This window comes from Tupaia chinensis, unplaced genomic scaffold (genome assembly GCF_000334495.1).
Source record: "Tupaia chinensis unplaced genomic scaffold, TupChi_1.0 Scaffold000062_1, whole genome shotgun sequence".
Taxonomy (NCBI): domain Eukaryota; kingdom Metazoa; phylum Chordata; class Mammalia; order Scandentia; family Tupaiidae; genus Tupaia; species Tupaia belangeri.
The window spans coordinates 4,454,944-4,464,340 of record NW_006159520.1 but is presented as its reverse complement, the minus strand read 5'-3'; the positions used below and the strand labels follow the sequence as shown (position 1 = coordinate 4,464,340).

General features: G+C 37.3%; 1 long non-coding RNA gene across 1 annotated transcript in view; it reads left to right on the top strand.

Moving 5' to 3' along the window:
• The first annotated feature begins 1,212 nt into the window (after window positions 1–1,212).
• The window catches only part of LOC114004621 (uncharacterized), a 48,035-nt gene continuing 39,850 nt past the window's right edge, over window positions 1,213–9,397 (top strand). The window contains exon 1 of the long non-coding RNA XR_003546740.1: window positions 1,213–1,288. This is a non-coding gene — a long non-coding RNA (uncharacterized LOC114004621). The remainder of the gene's footprint in view (window positions 1,289–9,397) is intronic.

Here is a 9,397-nt window from a genome sequence, read left to right as displayed (position 1 = left end):
TGCTCATCCTAGCAACTGAAGAGCTCATTTGCAGCTCCAGTTCCCTTTTCCAGTTTAGGTTCAGGCCACTTGGTTTCAGCGTGCCTGTGTTCAAGGTGAGCAGAGCCACCTTCCTCCTATGACAGCCCTGTGAGGCTGGCTGCCAGAGAAGCACTCATGACTTCTTTCACTCATGGCTGTCTGGGGAGAGAAAGAAGGCGCTTTCATCCATAGTTCAGTAAGTACCTCTGTTGGGCAGAGAGCACGGACTAGCAAAACAAAAGAGGAAGGGCTTTCTGATTTGTGTCTGGCTCCTCTGAACCCGGGTGATCTGTTCTTGTTTAAAACAAAAAGCAAAACGTGTTTCCTCAAACTAGTTTAAGAGAAAAGTGATGACAAAGGCAGTATATTTATTTCGGCTGTCACAGGAGTCATGAATTCCTAGATTTTTGGGAAAAAAAATTCTCCTTCTGTATATTTGAAAATACCATGATTCCCTTCCTAGGAACTCTTGAAAAGAAATTCTTTCTTGGATATAGAGATGGCAAGGGAACACGTTCTCAATTCTGAAAACTTTCCTTGTTTAAAAAGACAAGAAAGATTTGTTGAGAACATAGCTTTAAAGATGGTTGAGTGGGGTTAAACAAATGAATAAAGGGACAATTATTAACTATATTCATTCATTCTATAAATAAGCACTGTTCTGTAGCAGAGACTATAAATACAATTATAGAGTAACAAAGTTGAATGAGATGTACCTGAAATCTTATTTTTTAACAGCCTGAGGACTGCCAACTACACATATCATTATAAGGTAGAATTGTAAAGGCTCTGATATTAGAAGTACAATGTAGTGGGGCAGGTAGCATGGTGGTTGGGGCGCTGGTCTGCCACATGGTCAACTTTAGTTCAAGTCCCAGACCTGGAGGCTTACTTTCTCACTTTCCCTTTCTCTCTCTCTATCTCTCTGGTCAAATTAAATAATAATAATAACAAATAAAAATAAATAAATAATAATTAAAAAAATAAGTACAGTGTGGTGTAGGAGAGGAGTCAGAGACCAAAAGGATGAGCAGAATTTAGCCAGAAGAAGAGAGTGAAAAGAGGGTGAAAAATGTGTTCCAGGTAGAGGGAGCAGTATATCTTAGGCTTAGAAAAAGAGCAAAGTGGATTTTAATGTATTTAACATGTATTTTAATATATCTGGATCACAAATGTAGCAGGAAGAATGGCCAGAGATGAGGCTTGCTGGATACTATCGTCTTTTGGCAGCATGATGCTGGTGAGGTGTGGTCTTGCAATCTGGAAGGTAAGACTCCCTGTAGATTTTTGGGCCAAGCCATGTGCTCCAACAGAACCTGGACACAGAGATGTTAAATGTGGTTCCTTCTTTCCATTTTGCTGTTGTTTCATGTGTAGTCACTTGTCCAAAGGAAACTCAAGGGATGCCTAATGGATCGAGATTTAGGATTTCCTTGACCCATTAACTAAAAATCAGAACCTCATCTTAAATGCCAACTATTGGGAGATGTGTATGTGTTATAATATATAATTATATATTATATATTGTATATTATAATATCATATATATTGCACACATATATTATATATATATATGTGCATTGCACACATATGTTCTGGGATATTTTGTTTTCTTAGTTATTGACTGCCTTTTATAGTAGAATTTAAGCCAGGATTTATCTTAATTATTGTTGTATTCCCAACATTTAAAACCATGGCAAAAACATAATGGGCACTGAAATATATGTTTTTACATTTATGAATTAATGAAAAGTATATAAAAAATGGGTCAGCTACATCATTGATCTTTCTATTATCCTGATATTTTTCAAATTTTAGCATGCATATGATTTCCCTGGAGATATTTTTAAAAATTTAGATTTTGATTGAGAATATCTTGATTTTGAAACTCTGCACTTTAGAAAAGTTCTCAAGATGCCAATGATTGAGGTTGGCCCGTGGACCACATTGCAAGTACCCTACTGTAGCTGTGCTACTGAAGCAAAAGATAGGTAAGCTTTGCCAGAAGACTTTTAAAGCCCAGTTAGATACATATGGTTTAGTCATGATTTTCTTGTTTTGTTTTGTTAAATAATGAGTGGGAAGTTAAGCTGCATTTTGTTCACCATTTTATTATAAACATTTTCAAACATACAAAACTTAAAAGACTTTTACAGTGAACCTGTAAACAGTGAACAGACTCCTGGTTGGTGACCAAACTGTAGTGGCTTCAGGGGAGTCATTTATAAAGTTGGCCCCCTCTGTCCCTTCTCATATGGGCATTCTCATTTTCAGCCTATTTCCATAGCACACTGAAGTTAGTGCTCTGGGAAGTCTTGGACATATTTTATATTTTTTGAAGGTATCCCATTATGATTTTAAGCCTAAACCAAGTTTACCTGTGGGAATAATGTAAATTTTATTCTGAAAAAAAAAAAAAAGGATAGATGGAACTATAAGTTACTTTTGGCTCCTGGCATTTTTTAGCAACTAAATGAAAGCTGTAAAGTTGAAATTTTCCTTTTAGATTTAGAACTTCTTGAGGGCAGGAACCATTTCTTAGTCATCATTGACTTCCCAGTGCCTAGTACCACTTCTGGTGAACAATAAATACTAAGTGTTTGCTGGAAGGGTGAGTGAGAGAATGAATGAACATTCACAATGGAATAGTAGTTTTCTCACTTGATTGTTGGTGTCTGTCCCTGGCAGACTCATTTCTATACAGAGCCTCCACAGAATTCACATTTTAGGTTGGATCAGTCTTTGTTTTGGGGGACTGTCCTGTGGATGTGAAGTGTCTGGCAGCATCTATGGCCTCTCCTTACTAGATGTCAGTAGCGCCCCATTCCCCTCAGTGGTACCAATCAAAAATAATTCCTCCTATTGTCACATGTCACATAGTGGACAGCATTGCCCCATTCAAGAACCACTGAACTACAGTGACTAAAGCTCTACAACTTGAGGCCAGTTCTGTTTAATGTGAGCCCGGAGCCAGCCAGATGGCATGGTAGTAGGGCAGCTAAATCCCACGAAGCCAACTGCAGAGTTCGAGTCCTTGACCCAGGAGCTTGAAAAACATGCTGGTTGTGCACGTGTGCACATGTGTGTGTTCAAAATCCTAAGAGGACTATGGAGGAGAAGGGCTTATAATGTGGCCATCTTCTCTGGGGGTGTGGGCTGCTTTCTCATTTTCCCTCTCTGTTTTTGTCTCTCTCTGGTGAGTGCATGTACCCTGTAGCAAATTGAAAAACAACAAGGAAAAGCCTGGATATGTATTAAGAGTCAGAAGAATAAGAATATTTTGGTTCCCTAGAATTCGCAATGGAATTGAGAAGTGGTTTGTGGCTTAAAATGCTTTGAACGAACCCAAAGTGCCTTCCCTAGTCAGCATTTTCTGCTGGGCCCCATTGTGTGTACCCAGTCTTTATGGCCGATTTCTGTCTGTTTTTGATTTGTGCTCTGTTCCATGCTGGAATTCAAGCATTGTCCTCTTCCCTGATCCCTTGGCTGAGGGGCTGATTTCTTGTCAGCTTCTTCCCCTGTGGGTTGGACCCTGCTCCGCGTACAAGGTATCCAAGTTGCTGTTTCAATGCAGAGATACTCAGCTCCTCAGGTCTTTGACTCTGCACCTGTTTAACTATGTGTTAATGCAACCTAATGACTCCAGCTGTGGTTCCCTACCCCTAAGTAAACCCATGATACTGACAGTTCCTTGAGTATGACCTGAGTTTTCTGGATCCTTTGGATTGGCATCACCTGCACTTGGAGTTAACCCTGCTTTTTGCTAAATTTCTCTTGCCCCAGGAGCATTGACTCTGGTCTCTTACCCTTTTCTTGCCAATTCACTGGAAGTTATGATAGTCAGTCTCGACAGTCTGTTTCCCCAGCCCACATACGTTAGATTCCATCCTCATCAAGGTCTTTGTGTTCACAGACTTCGGGTTGATCTTTTCAGGCTGCTCAGCTTTTCTAGTCCTGTTATCAGATTCTCCAGTCCTCAGAGGTACCTCTTTTGTCTTCTGCCCTGAACCAGAGAGCTGCTGAAGAAAGACTCATAATTAAACACAAATAGCCCACAAAAAACCCTCCATTTCCTTCTTGGCCTCTGTACTCTGCTACAATTTGTTCTTCCTCTGTTACCTGCCTAAATCCATGCCCTAATGGTTGCTTCAAACACATTCTTGTATCTATGATCTTCCAGGCTATCTTTACCACTGCTGACACACTGACAATCTTACTTGTCTTCAGTAAGATTAGGACTATTTTTCTACTTCATCTTATCACTTTCATGTTTATCTATTCTTGATTCCTTTTTTATAGGCTTAGCCAAGAAGTGCCCTTTCTGTTTTGGTGCTTGTAAATTTTTTTTTTTTCTGGGTTCCTTAATCAGATTAAGCCCTGCAGTTGTTTGATTTAGAATCACTTCTTTAAATACGTGTGGGCAAAGTCTAGTTAGTTATATCCTGCTTTGACTCTCCCAGAGCGGACAAATGTGATCGCTTCTTTTATGCAAACTCCCCTTTTCATTTTGCTGTGAAGGGGAAAAGAAAATACAATGGACTGTGTTTATTATTATAGCTTAGCTGCTAGTATAGTTTTGAGGAGACCATTTTTCCATAAAACTTCTAGTCTAGTGCTGGGCATATAGTACAGAGTGGAATATTGAGAGACCAGCAGTTGGCATAATGGCTATGTTGCTGGACTCCCAAGTAGTCAACCGCGGTTTGAGCCCTGGACCTGGTGGCTTAAACTCATGCTGGGCACGTGTATATGTGTGTCCAAGATCCTGAGAGGAGAATAGAGGAGAAGGGATTGCAGCATGATCACCCCCTTGTGGGGGTGATTTCTCACTTTCTATCTCTCTCTGTCTTTCTGGTGAGCGCATGCGCCCTATAGCAAAAACCTCTCCAAAACAAAACAAAAATAAAACAAGAAAACAAAGTGGAATACTGAAATTGTCCATCAATTGCTCGATTAAAGGGGCGCACAACTCTGGTTCAGTCCATTTATCTCTTTCAAAAAGCAACCATGTTCCTGGCATAGTTCATCTGGTGTGGTTAATTATCTCCACCTCGGACTTACCTTTTCTTTATCTTCTTCATCAGCCATCAGTTTTCTCCAGAACTCTTCCAGTTAAATCAATTCCCACCAATTAGGTCTTAAATGCCATTCTTAGGAAACTGAAGTTTCTGGTAGAAACTTCATTTTTGTAGCCACCCACAGAAAATCCGTGTGGGTTTGCTTATACAGTGAGCAAATATTCAGTTCCTCAAGTGAACAGGCCTTTTAATTCACAATATTTCCAGTAATTTTTCTTTGAGTGACTCACTCTTGTTTGGCGGTTTGAGCATTGTTCAGTGTTGGAGGGCTAATCTATCCATATTGTTAGGCCAGCCATTCAATCTCTCTCTATTCCGCTGGTGTTGAGTAGGTCCCTACTGCCTCCTGCTATTCAGGATCCTTTGTTGTTGGATCAGAAAAAGGATCTGATCATTAATTTTGACATGAGAGCTAGGATATTTCTGATGTTTTTGGAAAGTGATATGAAATGACATTAAGAATACTCTACTGGGAACAGCCCGTGGTGTGGAAGTTTAGGTGACTGGATCCCAGTGACCAATAGTGCAGTTCAAGCCTGGGACCCGGCAGCTTGAAAAACACACTGGGTGAGTGTGTATGCATGCCCCAAAAATCTCGAAAGAAGAAAGAAATGGAGGAGAAGGGATTGTGGTATGATCATTTCCCACGGGAAGTATTTTCTCACTTTTCTTCTATCTCTGGCAAGTATAGGTGCCCTCTAGAAAAACTGAAAGAAAAAAAAATAAAGAATTCTATACTGAAATTTAGGAAATTTGAGGTTGTTGTAAATCTGACTATAGCTTAAAATAAAATCATCCTTAATCTCTGAGTCTCAAGTTTAGTTTTTGAAAAATTATGTTTCCTTTTGTAGTAAATGTTTTGCAGTTTCTGTTTCCAGTATTATAACAAGAATTTTTTAGGGACTTCATTTTATTCTTACTGCTCCATAATTTTGCTATTATAGATCTTGCTATAGATCTTTGTAAAAATCCCCCTCCCTGGGAAACTTATAGTCCTATAAATTTAGAGGTGATGTAGTTTAGAGATTTCCTCATACTATGTGAGTTTCAGATTTTTAAAGGAACTCAAAGTCAAACATACACCCTGAAAATGTATAGAGGTTACACTTAGAACATCCAATTTGCAGAGAAGATAATATTAAAGGCAGTTCTGAAGAGGCAGTATTTGAAGAGAAATTAAGAATTTTCCTGAGTTGAACAGAGACATGAGTCTTGATGTAAAGTACATGTCAATTTTAAAGCAACTTAAGTAAATAATTCCACCTCAGAGTGAAACTTCAGAAGATCAAGGATAAAGAAAAAATCTCAAAGATCACTTGATCCCAAAGAAAGATTTTGTATAAGAAAAGTCAATTGCCAGTATACTTTTCATCTGTAATCATAGATTTCAGAAGATGGTGAAGTAAACAACTTCAAAGTCCTGAGAGAAAAATAATTGACAACCTACAGTCCTATTGCCTGCTGAATCTTAATTGAAGGATGAGGGGAAACTAAGATCATTTTCGGGCATGCATTCCACCTATAAACCCTTTCTAAAAGAGAACTAGACCATAAAGACCATATATAATATTATATACAGATATCCCTGTATATCCAACAGGGATAGGAAGGATGTAATAAACCACAGTAAGCACAAAAGTTAAAAGATGCCAGTAAACTTAAAGAGAACATGTTGACTATCAAAAATAGTAGTAATATCTTATGTTAAAACATAAAAAAAAAACAAGGGCCAGCAGGTGGCATGGTGGTTGAGGTGCTGAACTGCCACATGGCAGACTGCAATTCGAGTCCTGGACTCGGTGGCTTAAAATTCATGCCAGGCACGTGTGCGTGTGTGTCTGTGCATGTGTGTATGTGTGTGTGTGCGCCCAAAATCCCAGGAGGAGAATGGAGGAGAAGGGATTTTGGCATGGCCATTTCCTTTAGAGAGGTGATTTCTCACTTTCCCTCTTGCTTTCTCTCTCTGTCTCTCTCACGTGAGCACATGTGTCCTATGGCAAAAACCTTTAAAAAAAAAAAAAAAGAAACAAAAGCTAGATAACATTGTGGGGATGGGAAATATGCAAGTGTTCCAGGGTCATTGTTTCATTTGTTAAGACAGGAGCTACATTGAGTAATTCAGATTTTGCTAAAAGAAGATACAACTAAGTATATGTTTAGGGAAAGCCCTAGAAGAATGGAAATATAATGGATAGCTTCCATAACAGCAAAGGAAAACCTTATTACCTAACCAAGACAGGAAAAGAGAGTAGAAAAAAAAAAACACTAATAAAAGCAAAAGGAGATGAATGAAACAACTCTAAATGGAGAAGGAATAATAATAACTGAATATAAATTATTTTTAATCATAGAAATTTATACCCATATATTATAGACTTTGGGATTACTCTGTATTTCCTTTTCTTTGAGAGGCAGGAGGAGAGGCAAAAGGATGGAAACCATTTAAGGTACCAGGATCGTGAGAGCTAGTTTATTCTTATATCATCCAGTTGTTCAAATACGAAAACTTTTTGCCTTTAATTATTTACAACATAATCTCAGATAGATTTCTAAATTTTCTGTATCTAAGCTAGATTATAGCACATATATGTGAAAAACACTTTTATCTAATACCTAAAAGAAGAAAAAAAAATCTTTGCACTCCTGCTCAAACACCTAGAATCTGGTGTATGATTCAGTTCCCAAATGAACTTCTTTAGTAGAGTTCTTTATAGACAGCCCATATAGGTTAGGAACACCAAGTAGTATGCTGCAATTCTAGAGACTGTTTATGCTAGAATCATAGAGGTATTTAAAAGTTTTGCATTTTGAGAGAGAAAAATAGAAGGATTTGGGGCAATCATTTGTTATGGACACATTTTGAAGTTAAATTGAAGCTCTGTTTAGTCTACCTATAGTAGAGTTTGACTTAAAAAAGTCTAGAGTTTTCAAATGTGCAAATATTCTAAATCCAGTTGCCTAAATTTCTCTAGCAACTTTAAAAACTGGGAAATCAATAAATTATGCGTTGTGTTGATGAGGCTTAAATTCCCAATTTAGTCATCTATTTTGTTCTCTTAATTTGTACATTTTTTTTTGTATTTATTAGTACACTTTATTCTTTTTTTTTTTTTTTTTGAGCTTGAGTTTACTTTTTGTTCTCAAGTTAAATCATTGGTCATTGAATTACTTGTGTCAATATTCTCAGGACTCCTCTAGTCCAAATTTTATTACATAGAAGGTGATTCTCAGTGTCAGTGAGAAAATGCAATTTTCCCAAGTTCCCAGGAATCATTAGAAGCAAAGAGATGCTACTCATAACCTAGAAAATTCTTTGTCTTCATTTAGAATTTCTTATTACATGTCAAAAGAAGTGATCATTTCACAATTTGGGCAAAAAAGTTGTTTTACTGCTTTAATATTTAATAAATTAATTTTAATCTGTATCAGTGGAAATTCAGCAAAATGTTTCATTGATCAGTTTTTGTTAAATGGTGTGGTTACTATTCACATTGCCTAATTCACAAGAAGAAAATAATTTAGGAAATTTCTGGATTTAGCCTGTTCTGCTTAATGTTGTATAAAATAGTAATTTGTTATTATTTTTAAATTAGAGGCTATTTCATGCACACAAAAAGATTAGATAAAAATCTAATAGATAGCCATATTTCTACCACCATAGTTAACATATGTTTTACTCAAACTATGGTTTTTACTTTTATCCATGATAATATTAAACATTCGATTCATTTATAAAACTATATCGTTTAGTGTTCAGTCATGTAGTTCACTCTTTTATTCCCCAAAGATAATATATAGTGTTTTTCCAATTTATTTCTGCTTTCATAGGCAATACTGTAGTTAACATCCTTGTACACTTTTCTTAGTACATATGAAGACTATGGAAAACATGGGAATTTTTTCCTAGGATGTATAGCCAGGAGTTTTGGAAGAGAAGGCTCAAAATTGCTCTTTCAGTTTTAATCAAATAATGTTTTTCAAAATATTTGTGCCAATTTCCCATCCCAACAGCACATGTGAGAATGCCTTTTCCTCCATCTTCATATACTCCTTTTTTTTTTTTTTGAGAGGTTTTTGCTATAGGGCACGTGTGCTTGCCAGACAGACAGAGAGAGACAGAGAGACAGAAAGTGAGAAATCACCCCCCAGGGGGGATGGCCATGCCACAATCCCTTCTCCTCCATTCTCTTCTCGTTACTTGTGTCAATATTCTCAGGACTCCTCTAGTCCAAATTTTATTACATAGAAGGTGATTCTCAGTGTCAGTGAGAAAATGCAATTTTCCCAAGTTCCCAGGA